At 50.3% G+C, this 15,002-nt stretch overlaps 1 pseudogene; it reads right to left on the minus strand.

The window, feature by feature from the left end:
• LOC129132018 (uncharacterized) overlaps nt 1-15,002 on the minus strand; it is a 234,639-nt pseudogene that overhangs the window by 65,593 nt on the left and 154,044 nt on the right.

Raw genomic sequence — 15,002 nt, forward strand, 5'->3', positions numbered from 1 at the left:
GGAGAACAGTGCTAATGCAAATGTTGCCTGTGATAACCCTATGGCTTTTCCAGGTTTTAAAGCAGCTCCTGGAAGAGGGCAGGATGACAGTCATCACGTCTTTGCCTGGAAGATTGTGCAAGATCTCCAATCCAAAGTGGCTCAGTATGGCATTAATTCCTCAGAGGTAATGCAATTAATATGTGTAATTAATGCAGATATGCTTGCACCTTATGACATCATGCATATTGCTACTATTTCATTCCAGCCAGTACAATACAGTGTATTTCAAGAAACTTGGAGGCAAGTGGCTGAGCAGACAGCTGTAACAAATATGCAGTTGCCTCAACACGACCCTCATCATGCTGTGGGTGTTGATGCCCTACTGGGCACTGGGCCTTTTGCTAACCCAGATTCACAGGCAAGGTGGGATCCTTCAATTTTGGCACAAGCTCAGCAAATTGGCACGAGTGCTTTAATTAAATCAATGGAAATGGCAGCTCCTAAACAGAGATATGATACTATACAACAAGGGATGAGAGAAGCATTTTTGCAATTTGTGGAAGAGCTTGCTGCAGCCATTGAAAAACAGGTAGATGATGAATCTTTGCGACACAAATTCTGTATACATTTGGCTAAAGAAAATGCAAACTCAGGCTGCAGAAAGATTATTGACACTTTACCTGGGGAACCCACATTGCCTCAAATGATGACTGCTTGCTCAAAAGTTGGTTCAGTAGACCATAAAATAGCAGCTCTTGCTGCAGTTCTAAGACCTTCATCAAAATGCTATAATTGTGGACAGCAAGGGCAAGTAATGGCACAGTGTAATACCCAGAAAATAACATCTAAATCAAATGCAAGCAGCAACGTTATGTGCAACCATTCTGCTAAATTTGGGCACTATGCTAAACAATGCAGGAGTAAATATCATGCAAATGGTCAGCTGTTGCAGGGAAACAGGAAGAAGAGCGCGAATGGGCATGTGGGAAAACAAATACCCCAAGAACCACAGCAGCAAATATGGGCCTCCCCAGCACTGCAAAGCTAAACATTTGTGAACAATACTAAGGGGCAACAAGTGGGTCTGCAGGGATTGATATACCCACCACTGACACAGTAACCATTCTGACAAAAGAAATGTGCAAAGTGCCCCTCGATGCCTATGGTCGAATAGGACAGGGATTGAGTGCGTTTTTGATGGGAAGATCAAGAACTACACTTAGAGGTATTCATGTGCATCTAGGACCTTTTGATGCTGATTATTTAGGACAGATTCATGCTATGGTACCCACTGATGACCCTCCTGTCACTATTCAGAAAGGAACTTGCATTGCTCAACTCGTACCTATTGTGAGTTCTGTTCTGAATACAGTGGACTGAAGTCGTGGCACAGGAAGTTGTGGATCAACAGGGATACCTCAAGTGTTCTGGGCTGAGAAAGTTACGGAGAACCATTCAGAAAAGACATGCATCCTCACTGCCAGTGGATGTCATCCAGGAACCATATCAGTAACAGCCTTGATTGACACTGGAGCAGATGTCACAATACTCTCGTGACTTTGCTGGCCTCAGTCGTGGCCTCTCACTCATGCAAGTTTTGGACTTCTGGGGTTGGGTGGTGCTACAACAGGTGGTTTGTCAGCCATTGTAATTAATGTGAAACATCCTGATGGCCAACAAGCTAACATCAGACCCTATGTTGCCGATGCTCCTCAAAGTTTGTGGGGATGACATTGTTTATCTCAATGGGGTGTCAAAATACGTATTTTTAATAGGGGCCACTGTGATGCAGGGCAATGAATGTCCAGTTGTAGCCTTGATATGCTTGACAGATAAACCTGCCTGGGCTGGCCACTGGCCCCTTACTACTGAAAAGCTTACTGCCCTGCAAGAATTCGTCACAGAACAATTTCAAGCAGGAAATATTGAAATATTCCTGGAATACCCCTGTTTTTGTAATAAAAAAGAAATCGGGAAAATGGAGACTTTTACATGATTTACGGCAGATAAATGCTGTAATGGCAACAATGGGAGCTTTACAACCAGGCCTTCCTACACCTACAATGATTCCACAGGAATGGCAAATAGTTGTCATTGATCTGAAAGATTGTTTCTTCACTATTCCATTGGCTGAGCAAGACAAAGAAAAATGTGCTTTTACTGTGCCTTCCATAATCATGCTGAACCCTGAACCCAATAAAAGATATCAATGGAGGGTACTTCCCCAAGACATGAAAAATTTGCCAACTATTTGTTAATGGTTTGTGGCACAGGTCTTGTCAAAAGTGCAGGAGCAATTTAATAACTGCTACTGTTATCATTACATGGATGATATCTTGTTGGCATCTGATAACAAACAACAGTTATCAGCTCTTAAACAATGTGCTGTAACAAATTTGAAAGCTTTTGGTCTGATCATTGCCCCAGAGAAAGTGCAGGAACACATGCCTTGGAAATACTGGTATGTTAGTGACTAACACTCAAGTTATGCCTCAACCTGTGAAGTTAGACATTGATGTTAAAACTGCTACTGATGGACAGAAATTGGTTGGTTTAATAGGTTGGATTAGATCATATTTAGGCATAACTAATCATCAGATGCAACTATTGCATGATTTGCTCTCAGGCACCACCTCCTCTACTGATGAGAGGCAACTGACCCCAGCGGCAAAGACCCTAGAAGAAATTGAATTAGCCTTACCACACACATTTGTTAACAGATTAGTAACCTATGTTGGTGTTCAAGTGTTTATTTTGAAGGACCATGAAATACCGTGTGGAATACCGTGTCAATGAAGTGATAACTGGGAAGATCAACTGCATATTCTGGAATGGATATTTTTATCTTTCAATAAAGATAACAAAACAGTAAAACCTCTTGCTGCTCTAAAAGAGAGACAAACTCACCAAGTCCCTCTGTGGGCTGTAGCTCAGCTCACTCAGTCCCTTATCAGTCCCTCTGGTGCTGGAAATGCCACAGCCCAGGCCCAGCCCGGTGGGCCACAGGTGTGAGCTGCCCGTGCTCTTCTGGTGTTCAGGCCAGAGCAGGTTTAAACAGGTCCAAAGAAAAGGGAAATAAACACCACAGTTCAGGAACTTGTTTGGTTCAGCTAGCTAAAACTAACTAAAAGCAAAGGAGAGCTCTGTCCCGCTGTCTGTCCATCCGCAGACAACACAGTCCCAGAGCAGGAATGTGGAGGAGCAAGTGCAGTTTCTGAAAACAAACTGCATGCTGCTTCTCTACCCCTTCACTCTCAGGACAGGTCTTGAAGGTGTAAAACTTATTATTCAGCATAAACAGAACAGACTGGGGATACAAGCACCAAATAGTCAACCCAGAATATACCTCAGGGACCATTCAGTACTCCTTGATGTCACCAGAAGATAGGATTGAATGCAAAAGATTTTATGGGATTGAAATTCAACAAATCTGCTCTTCCCAAGGAATTCCCATTGTAGGCCTGCGTCCTGATGGAGGTTCCTGCCTCTGGGTTTATCTAGGTATCCTCAGAGAACCAGGAAGATGTGGAGCCCCCCAGCCAGATGCCTTCCAACTTGGATCACCAGGACCACGGATCATCAGGGCTCTGCCCAATGGGGGTCACTGGGGACAATCCCATGTGGATCCTCTCATGGGGGATGGAGCTGGAGCAGTGCACAAAGCTCTTCCCACACTCGGGGCACTCACAGGGCTTCCCTTAGTGGCGCCTCCGTTGGTGTTGGGTGAAAGTTGAGCTCAATGAGAATCTCATCTCACACTCCCCATACTCGTAGGGCCTCTCCCCGGTGTGGATGCGCCGGTGCAGGGTGAGGGTGGAGTTTTGCTTGAAGCCCTTCCCACAGTTGGGGCAGCGGAAGGGCCTCTCCTCGGTGTGACTCCACTCATGTTTGAGAAGATCGGAGCTCCTGTGAAACCTCTTCCCACATTGGGGACACTTGTAGGGCCTCTCCCCAGTGTGGGTGCCCTGGTGTTTTCTCAGGTCAAAGTGCCACCCATAGCTCTTCCCACATTCCAAGCAGGTGTAGGGCCGTTCCCCCGTGTGGATGACCTGGGGCCGAATCAATGCTGAGCTTCCTCTGAAGCTCCTCCCACATTCCCCACACTTGTAGGGCTTTTCCCCAGTGTGGATCTTCTGGTGTTCCGTCAGCTGGCACTTGATGCTGAAGCTCCTCCCACACTCCCCACACTCATGGGGTTGTTCCCCAGTGTGGATCCTCTCATGTTTCCTCAGGCCAGAGCTGTATCTAAAGCTCTTCCCACATTCCACACACTCACAGGGCTTTCCCCCAGTGTGGATCCTGTGGTGTTGCATCAGGCTCCCCTTCTGGCAGAAGCTCATCCCACATTCCCCACATTCATAAGGCCGGTCTCCAGTGTGGATCATCTTGTGTTGCATCAGCTGGCCCCTCTGCCTGAAGCTCTTCCCACATTCCCCACACTCAAAGGGCTTTTCCCCAGTGTGGATCCTCTGGTGTTGGATCAGGACAGAGTTGTGGCTGAAGCTCTTCCCACACTCCTCACACTCAAAGGGCCTTTCCCCAGTGTGGATCACCTGGTGCTGCCTGAGGCTGGAGCTCCAGCTGAAACGCTTCCCACATTCCTCACACTCATAGGGCTGCTCCCCAGTGTGGATCACCTGGTGCTGGATCAGATCTAAGCTCCGACTAAAACCCTTCCCACATTCCAAGCACTTGTGGGGCTTCTCCCTGCCATGAGGCTTCTCCACCAGCTCTGAGCTCTGGCTGGATCTCTGGCCGCCTTCCTGGCTCAGGGGGGGCTCTTTCCTCCCTGCAGCTCCCTGGGCTGGGTTTGCAGCCCCTCCTCGTGCGGAATCTCCAGGGCTTTTCCTCCTCCTCCATCCAGACACGCCCTAGGAATGAAAAATCCTGGTTTGGAGAAAAAAACAAGATGAGAGTGCCTTGGACTGGGAGTTCCTCCTTGCCCAAGTTCATCTCATTAGGTCATTGGGCATCTTGTGTCTCTGAGAACCCCCAAAACACCACAATTCAGCACAAAAGTCCTCCAAACATCAAGACACAGATCAATAACTTCCAAAACATCAAGATTCAGCAAAAGCCCCCTCCAAATATAAAGATTCAGCCCCCACAAAAAAACAAAGCACCAACAATTAGCCCAAGAAAGCTCAGAAATACCAAGATTCACCCCCGGGAAAATTGTGGATCCCAATCCCCGGTCACCTGCTGCATGTGGGGGGGGCAACGCTCCTGGGGCTGGGGTCAGAGGCTGCAGATACAGGGAGAGGTGGAACCTTGTGCTGCTTCATCTTCCTGTTCCTCCTCCGGTGTCCCCACTCTTCCTCACACTCCTCTTCCTCCTGCTATTCCTCCTTCTCCTGCACAATCCCACCTTCTCCTCCCACGTGCATCGTTTGACCCTTTTGTTCCTCAACCCTGCTTCTCCTTCCCTTCTCCTCCTGCCCCAGGCCCAGCACCCGCTGCCGGCTCCCTCTTGCCCCCAGACCCACAGCATCCCACGGCAGGGGCAGGGATGGAGCTGGGGCAGGTCGGGCTGGGGCAGCGCTGGGCTCTCGGCCGCTCCCGCCCGCACTCGGTCCCCACTGCAGCCGCTCCCGCCAGGACAGCGCGGGGGGGCCCGGCCTTGGCGCTGCCCCACTCCCACCTCCCCAGATTCCCCTCGCATTTGGAGAACAGGGCATGGATGGTGTTGGTGTGCTGCAAAGGGACTGGGTGAGGGGGAGTGTGCAGCAATATGGTTAAGGCAAAAAGCCGCAGGAGGAATCTTTGTGGGAAGGAAAAGGATGATGGAAAAGCAGAGGAAGAGAAAAATACTGAGGACTGGGATGTTTTTCAGCAGGGTCTTATCCTCAACAGTTGCCAGCTGATCATTTGTATCCCCGGTTTCCAGGAGAGGAAAACAAGGAGGTCAGGGTTTCAGGGGGTTTCTCTGTGGGGGGCAGCGGCAGCACCGGGCGCAGAGGTGCGGGACCGGGAGCACGGGCTGGGGGCCTGGGGGGAGCTGCGGGGCCGGGCCGGGGCTGTGGGGCAGCCGGGGCTCAGCGCCGGGCGCTGCCTGACCCCACCAGCCCCGGGCAGGGCCGGCAGTGGCCCCCGGCCCCCAGGAGGCTGCGGGACGCCCCGGCCGCTGCCCGGCCCCGTGGAGCTGCCGGCCCTGCCCGCCGGGGGGCGCCTTTGGACACTGCGGCAGGACAGGGACCGGCTCTGGGATACGGGCTGGGGAGGGCACCCTGAGCACAGGGACGAGAGCAAGGAACACCTGGGAAATACAGATTGTACATGGAAGGATCCAGATTTTCTTCTAAGGATTTGGTTTGGGTCCTTGGAGAAATGAATGATTTTGCAGAAAACTTAGCAGCTGTCAGAAGGTTAGGGTTAGGGTTGAGTTGCTGATGAGAGCTGATTGCTGGGTGCTTGGGACCTCTGTTGTTTTGGGAGTTTTCCCAGGAGCGGGGGAGGGGGGGGACGGGGCAAGGGTGCAGAGATGCCGGAGGATTCAGGCTGGGGGTAGGGGCTGGGCGCAGTTGCTGGCCCTCTCTCAGTTTTTTGTCCCTCTCTCAGGTTTTTGGAGGAAGGCAATTGGAGCCGCTGCTCTTAGGCTGCTCTTTCCACTGCTGCTGACAGAGCCCGTGTGAAAAATGTCTATGATTGGCTTTTCACAAACATTAAAATGAGTATTATACATGTTATGTTAGGAAGTTATGCTGTAACAATCTTTTTAAGTAGTGTGTTAAATGTAGTTTTAGGTTATAACATAATGTTAAAATAGAAACTATGTATGTGGGATAGTTTTTTAAAAAAGGAATGAGGACTCACACCAGATAGCAGCCACAGGACACCTAAATCTTTCAGAGAAGAATATTTTATTGCTCAATTATCAGAAGAAATGAACTTGTTCCTGCCTTGCTCAGCCCTAAAGATGCCATCAGGATGAAGAGGAAGAAGCTGACACTGACCAGACAGAATCCTGTGTTGGAATGGAATTTATGTATCACATATGAGATGTACAAATATGCAATGGGCTATGGTTTTTCACAGTTAATCCTCTATTAACATGTGTCCTTTTTTGGGCTTACTTTGCCCAGGAAAAGGTACCCGAGCCGTTTGTAACTCTTTGTTTCCATTGTCTTGTATTGTCCTAAATCCTAATTGTCCAAATTTTTATTACTCTAATTGTATTACTATTTTTATAACCATTTTATTACTATTAAACTTTAAAAAGTTTAAAAACAAGTGATTGGCGTTTTTCACAATTATGGTAGCAGAGGATGGTTACCAACACCTCACTGCCGGTGCTTCAGGAGAGTCAGAGTGGGGAAGGTGCCCCCTGCCCTCTTCAGCAGCCTCGCTCTGTTTGCCCTGGGGTGACCGACAGACGCAGGTTATGGTGGACAAAAGGAGACAATAAAACAAAGACAAGGGAAAAAGGCTCCCTACAACCATGGCAATTGGCCCTCTAAGAGTAGTAATGTGCACGAAGAACATGGGAAGGAAAAGGGATTGGTAAGTATTTCTCAGGGGGGATGAATGTGAGTGAATGAGAGGCGGGCTGGTTGTGCCAGACCTGCCAAGTGAGTGCTGGAGTCTCCCATGCTGCGTTTCTGACTTTCCGCGGTAAGTGGCCAGTAAAGAGACAAAGTGAATGTTAAAAGGAGTGAGAGAATCCCCCGGGGTAACTGGGACTGGGTCTCAGAGAGGGGCTGGACCCCTCGGAGGACGGGAGCAGAGGAGTTTCCTAGCCCAATCCACTAGCAAATGGGACAAAAGGGGCTCCTAAAAACCTGCTGGGTTGAGGGATAAGAGTGCCCAAGATCATCCAGAATCTGCTGAGTTGCGGAATTAATATTCCGCAAGAACCTTCTGGGTTGAGGAATTAATATTCCAAGAGCATTCAGGGTTAAGCAAAATTCTGCCGGAATGAGAATATGCTCAAGAGCATCTGGGATTGGACAACACAGGTGGATTGAGAAATAAAAAAATGCCCAAGTGTTGGGGAAGATGAAACAGGAAAGCCTTATAAATATGATTGTCTGGCAAAAGATTTTGACAATATAGAAACTATAAGCAAGATTGAAATCAAAGCAAGCTTTGAGATACCTCAGTTAGTGAACAACTGGAAAACAATGGTGTGGCCCAACTGAAGGTAATCCCCTTTTAATGAAACAATTCCCTCTGCTTGCAGACAGATCCGAGGGTCAGAGCAGATCCTGCCAGCTTGGCAGAAGGGGTCCAAAGAGGAGTTTTTACGGTTTAAAATGTAACACAGTGTGGTAATGTAATGATTCTTATAGGCTGTATGTAAATGCTATAGGAGGTGCATCTTGTACTAGATTAGCTGTTGAGAAATAGAACATTCGACACAAAACAAGATTTATTGTGTTCTAATGGGAACCTTACTCTCTTACGCTTTTGCTCTCTTACGTTTTACTCTCTCACCCTCTCATCCTCTCTACCCCTCTCTTCTCTCGGGCCTGCTCCAGCTGTGCCTGGCAGCTCCAAGCAGGGCCCTGCACCCGGGCCCTTTGCAATAAACCGCAAGTTCCAGGGCCTGGCTGCAGAGATCTCTCGTCTCCGTCCGTCCCGACCGTCCTACCCCCTCACGCTCCTACACCCAAGAGCACCTGGGGTTGGCCAACACAGCTGGGTTGAGGGATATCCAAGAGCACCGGGACTGACCAGAAACACCTAAACTTGTAATAGGCGATGTGAATGTAAAAGGTACCTTATTGTTGTCTTGTTTGTGTGTGAGAGTGAGTCACACACAAAATCAGCCTCAGCTTCCCGGGCAGGTGGGAAGGGGGGGCTGTGGAAAGAGGTGTGTGTGACCCACAAATAAGCCATTGTCCCTTGGGTGGGTGGGGGCTGTGGCAGAGCATGTGTGTGACTGCAAACGGGCCATTGTCCCCCCGGGCCTGTGAGGGGGCCGTAGCTGAAGAGTGTGAGTGACACAAATCAGCCTCACAGGTGAACGGGCACCGGAGGCAGCAGAGGCAGGGCCCTCCCAGGAGGCCGGGAGATACTGAGACCCAGAGGCCAACGCCAAGGGGAGGGGGCCACAGGGAGCCGCGATTCTCTCTCAACAGGGATCCACTTTGTGTCCTGAGCGTGTGAAAGAATGTGTGGAAGTGAATGAGAAATAGAAGCAAGTGAATGTAGACAAATGAAAGTATATGTAAGGTAGATTGTGTATTTTAAACCTCACTATATCTCCTTGGAGGGAGGTGGATTGCACTGAAAGTAGTGTGAGAAAAAGGTTTTTTATTTTTTAGTGTGTAGTTGAAAGAAAAGTGGTATTTAGGTTGTTAGTGAAAGTGAAAAACAGAGGCAGAAGATGAATAGATGAGATCTTGAAAAATGAGACAGAAAACCAGTAAGTTGGATTACAGGGAAAAAAAAAAGAAAAAAAAAAGAGGGAATACAAGCATACTAGCAGAGATACCCCAAAATAGGCCTTTGGCAGTTATGTTAGCTAACAGAGATACAACTCCTTGCAAAAGGAGAAAGTACAGGGTATGTAGTAGTTGATGGGAAAAACATGCAAACTATGGAAAAAGGGAAATTAACCTTAAACTAGTAAGCTCAAACTCATGAATTATATACTTGAAAAAGAGCACTAGAATATTTAACACAAAATAAAGGAACCATATCTACTGATTGAAGGTATGCCTTTAGCGTAGTACATACCTTTAAAAATTTGGAAAGGAAAAAGATTACTTAATTCAAGAGGAAAAGGTTTAGTACATGAGGAACTTATTTCAGAGGTTTTAGAGGCATTAAAATTACCTAAAAGAGATAGCTATAGTACATATTAAGGAACCCCAAAAGGGAAAGACCCCAGAAATAAGAGGAAATAATTTGGCAGATGACGAAGCCAAGGATGTAGCAGAAAGTGGAGCTGAGTGAGTTATGTTAATATTAACTCCAAACGAGGAAAAACTGGAAATTCCAAAGTTTAGGGAAGCTGAGAAAAAAGAATTAAACAAGACAGGAAGTGAACAAGATAAATCAGGGAAATGGAAACTTCTTGATGGAAGACAATTACTTAATAAAATGTGCTTACTAGGAAAATATTAGAAGACATGCATCAGAAAACCCACTGGGGTACTCAAGCTTTGTGTGATCATTTTCTAAGGAACTATGGGTGCACTGGGATTTTTGGAGTAGCAAAGCAAGTTACTGAAAGATGCTTAATTTGCCAAAGGATAAATAAAAAGGTGATGAGAAAAACAACATTAGGAGGTCGTGAGTTAGCTCGTCGACCATTTCAAAGCATCCAAGCAGAAGTTTAGATTTGTTAGGTTCTGGATTTATTTGTAAAAAAACCCGTTTAATCTAGAAGAAAGAGAATATGCCATAGGTTAGACAGGAGATTTTAGGAGAATAAAAATCTTTAAAGCATGAGAAACACCCGAGACAAAACAGGAAGAGAACAAGGGGAAATGAAAGGGAGGGGAACAAGAGGAAAAGTCAGAAAGAGAGTGGGATCCTCTGCAGCTCTTGCCCCCTCCGTTCGCGGCCGAGGCGCCTGTCCCGGGTCCCGGCTCGCTGCCCGCCTCAGCTCCGCCTGCCCCGGTTTCCATCCCAGGTGCGGGCTCACTGCCCAGGGCAGCTCCACCTGCCCCGGCGCTGGCGGTGAATTTGTGTGCCCTGCTCCCACTGCCCGGCCCGCGGCCGCTCTGCCGGCCATGCTGGGGAAGATGGGGGTTGCTCTGTCCTGCCGCGTGGGCCGAGGTCACCGCGCCGACCGCACCGAGGGCGGGTCCCAGCCATCCCATCCCCGGCTGCCCTGCCCGTGCCAGCTGCGCTGGGCACCGCCGCCGCTGCTGCCGGGGTCTCCCACCTGCCTTTTCTCTGCCGGGAGCTGCCGGATCAGCCGCCATAAGCCATGTGGGGGCTGCCCACGCTCCGGCTCGGTCTCCACGGGAAGATCCCCCTCTGCCGATTCCGGCAGCAGACCCTGCCCACACTCCCACCGAGCCTCGGCGGGATATCCTCCCCTGACCCCAGCCTGCTCTGAGTGACATCCCCTTGATAATCACAGCTCCAGCTGTTCAGGAAAACTCTCTCTCTACAGGAAGCGCCTTATCTAAACACTAGGAGCTCAGTTAAAAGGCAGCCCTCTCCAAATTCTTTCTCAAAACACGGGAGAAAGGCTATAGAAGGTAAAAAAGTGAAAGAGTTAGATGAAGGGATTGCTCTATTTCCCTTAAGAGAGGTTCCCATGGCAGGGATGCGCGGCCCTGCTCCGCGGGAGCCACCAGCGCCCCTGCTGGCCGTGCCCGGAACTGCACCCAAGGGGAAAGCGCTGCAGCCGAAAGGCCGGGACTGGCTCCGGGCTCTGTTTGTTGTCACTGCCGGAGCTGTGGTTGTTTGTTTGCTTTATTATGCACACTAGTAAAGAACTGGTATTCCTATTCCCATAGCTTTGCCTGAGAGACCCTTGATTTCACTATTGTAAAACTTAAGAGGGAGGGGGTTTGCATTCTCCATTCCAAGAGAGGCTTTTTCTGCCTTCCCAAGCAGACACCTGTCTTGTAAAGCAAGACAAACACCCACAGGCACTGAGGGGGGCTGCAGGAGGGGCAGAAGAAGGCCCTGCAGCACTTCGGCACAAAGGCCCAGCAGGTGAATGCAAGAAGGGAGCAGCAAAAGGCCAAGCTGAAGGCAAAGGCCAGGGCAGAGTTCCTACAGCCCCTGAGGGATCAACCCCAGGGCCCAAGGGGGCCCCAGCACCCAGGGCACGGGCTCGGCCACAAGCACCCGGCAGAGGCATTGCCCTCCTCGGCAGGGGACAGCCCACCCAAACAGCCCCTGGCAAGGAATCAGGGTTCCAGCTGCAGGGCACAAGGACACTGCAAGCACAGACAGCAGCACCCTCAGGACCAGCAAGTCCACCCCTTGATGGACATGGATTGGCAGGGCTGTCACAGCTCCCATCACACCAGGGACCCTCCACACTGGAGCCCTTGAGAACATTCAGGTGGGTCTGCATTGAGAGGAGGCATTTTCAGATGGACACAGGGGCCTCTCAATCCACTCTGAATCTTAGACCTAAGGGAGGGAGAAATGCCAAAAATGTCTTTGATTAGTCATGGCATAAGTGGGAAAGCTGTATGGTTTTATTCAACCACTATTAGTAGATGTGGGAGATGGATTTGAAATGCATGAAGTTTTATTTGCTCCTAATTGCTATCATGATTTACTGGGAAGGGATTTGATCGCTAAATTTGGAACGCAAATTAATATTATAAAAGGTGATACAGAGGCCAGTTCTGTTGTACCTCTGTGTCAAATGTCTGGCCAGGCCTATGCTGAAGTGAACCCTGAAGTGTGGGCAGCCCCAGGGAAATAGGGAAAATATGGAGCCTCTCCAAAGTACTCTGAAGCAACCAGGACAAGTGGTGTCTAAAAGCAACAGACTGTTCCAGGGGAGGGAAGGAAGGGGAATCAGACAAAGCGCAGGTCACCGCCCCATGCTCAGCTCAACCCAAGGAGCTGTGAGTGCTTGTAAGAGCCGGGCACTGAAATGCCCTGAGCAGGAAGGCTTCAATATCTTCTGCTGGCGCCATGGCACCCAACAGGGGGGCAAAAGCAATTCTGACTGCTTCAGCAAGCACTGGATCAGAGATCAAGGTATATTCTCCCCCAGGAAGCTGGGCTGGCACAGAGCCTGCCCTGGGACTTTGCTGTTGCCAACACCCAGCCAGGACATCGGCTCCTGCCTAAGGAGTGCAAAGCAGCACCACTGGTGGCCAAGGGGCCCATGCCAAGTGTCCCTGAGGCCAGAAACAGCCGCCAGCACAGCTGAACACGGGGGGACCCCTCAGCCTGGCCTCAGGGGCTCTGAAGCCCCGGAGATTTGCACTTCCCGCCTGCAGCAGGACCATGGCAGCCGCCCCTGAGCCTGCCCTGAAGGCAACGCAGCAGCAGCCAGGGCTCCACAGCGGGCCAAGCCCCTGGGCCTGCCCACAGATCCTCTGCTCAAACCCTCGGAAATCCTGGCCACCCTCCTCTGGCACCTCCAGCCACTGCGGCCAAGCCTTGCTGCCACTGCTGCAGCTTCAGCGCTGGCTGGGCCTGCACTGCCACAGCTGCTGGGGAGCACCACGGCACAATTCCACTCTGGGGCTCACTCACACCCACACTCTGGGCTGCCTAGAATAAGATTACACCATGAGAATGTTTTTTCTAAATAATCCTACTTTCATATTGTCAGTTAGGTTTGGGGGTGAGAATCAGTTTTTATTCTCGGCAGAAGAAGTAGAAAATATCTTTATTGCTTTGGATTCTTTTTCAGTGTGTGTTTGCCTGGCTGGTGGAGATGGCAAAATTTTGGTCCGCATTTTCTGGTGTTTACCTCCAGGCTGCGTTTAGAAGAGCTTTAAAGGTGACCCTTTAACTCACAAACCGTTAATAGAACACCTTCAAAAAAACCCCCAAACATTAAAAATACCCCAAACCCTGGCTTTTGGGGTGGGGCGCATGAGAGTCATGCTCTGGAAGAGAAGCTTCATTCCAGGCAGCCTGCAGAGGAGCTTTAGAAATGCAAATGAACACTGCTGGGCAAAGCCTGGACGATGTACCTGGGTCTCTTGCCTGGGGCAGGAATTGGGCTCATTCCCTCTGCCCCTCAGCCCAAGCTCTGCCTGCTTGCACTGATGGAATTTGCACAGCTCAAGGCAGAGCCCAGGGTGAGGATATCTGACCCTGCAACAGAAACGGGTGAAGCTGCAAAGGGAAACAGCAAATGAAGAATGTTGGGAAAACTTCACTATAAATAAATGGGGGGGAATCATCCCTCTGCCCACTCCAACATGTGCTGTCGCTGTCAGTGTTATATAGGGTGTATTAGAGCACTGAAATGTTCTTGCTACCACAAGTTCAGGGAAATCAGTTGGGAATCCAAGTATTTGATGATTTAAGTACAGAAAAGCATCAATTGATGCAGTCCTTGCTGGAGAGCGCGGCCAAAAATGGAGAAAAGATGAACGGCCAGCAGAACAAATCCTATAACACCACGGACCAGCCCCTGGGAACCCAAACCAATTCATGTCAGGAGCCACAGAACCTATTTCTCATTTCAATGGCATCATTAGATTACAAGCTGCCCTGGGAATAACCAACCAGACAGCTCCAGCTCCTGACCTTCCTGCTGAGCAATCCCTGAAATGAGGAACATTTCAGTGGATTGGTCAGCCGTCCGCGACTGACGGCACCGTCGCCCAATCGCAGCCAGGGGCGGGCTCTGCACACGGCACAGCCTCGCCCCGCGCTCTCAGGGCCCCCCGGGCTGCGTGAGGGCAGAGCCGGAGATGAGGAACAGCCCTGGAACGGGCCCGGGCCCGAGGGGGATTGAGCTGAAAACACAAACAAACTTCTACGCACCTCCCGCCACGGCTTTCCCGAAGCACTGCGGCTTCTCTGGCTCCGGTCAGCGAGAAGCCCCGGAGCCTCACTACTGCTACCTCTAATTAGGAGCATCAAGGAATCGCTTTGATTTCCCCCAAAAAGGGAAAACTGCCCCAGCCCTGTGGATGAGTGGGCGAGGGGAGAGATTTCTGACAGAAAACTCTAAAAACTCAGAGCAGGATAATGAGAAGTAAGTGAAGAGCCTTAAATCCAGCCTTCCCCCACGCCTCCCTCCTTCCAGCTGCACCTCCTACCCCGGCAGTGCCGGAGACAGGGAATGGGGCCGTGCTCACTTCATGCCCCGGGGCTTCTCCCTCTGCTCAGGGACGGGAGTCGTTCCCCTGCTGCACCCTGGGCTCTCTCCCAGCGGAGACTTCTCCAGGAACTTCTCCAAGCTGAGTCCATCTCACGGGGCACAGCCCCCCTCCAAGTGCTGCAGCGTGGGTCACTGTGCCCCGGGGTCAGTCCTGCCAGGACAGGCTGCTCCAGCGGGGCCCCTCTGGCCACGAGGTCACAGCCTCCTCTCAGGCATCCCCGTGCTCCAGCGTGGCTGCTCTGGGGGCTGCAGGGGGATCTCTGCATCCCCATGGATCTGCAGGGGGATCTCTGCATCT

This window comes from Agelaius phoeniceus, chromosome 27 (genome assembly GCF_051311805.1).
Source record: "Agelaius phoeniceus isolate bAgePho1 chromosome 27, bAgePho1.hap1, whole genome shotgun sequence".
Lineage (NCBI taxonomy): Eukaryota > Metazoa > Chordata > Aves > Passeriformes > Icteridae > Agelaius > Agelaius phoeniceus.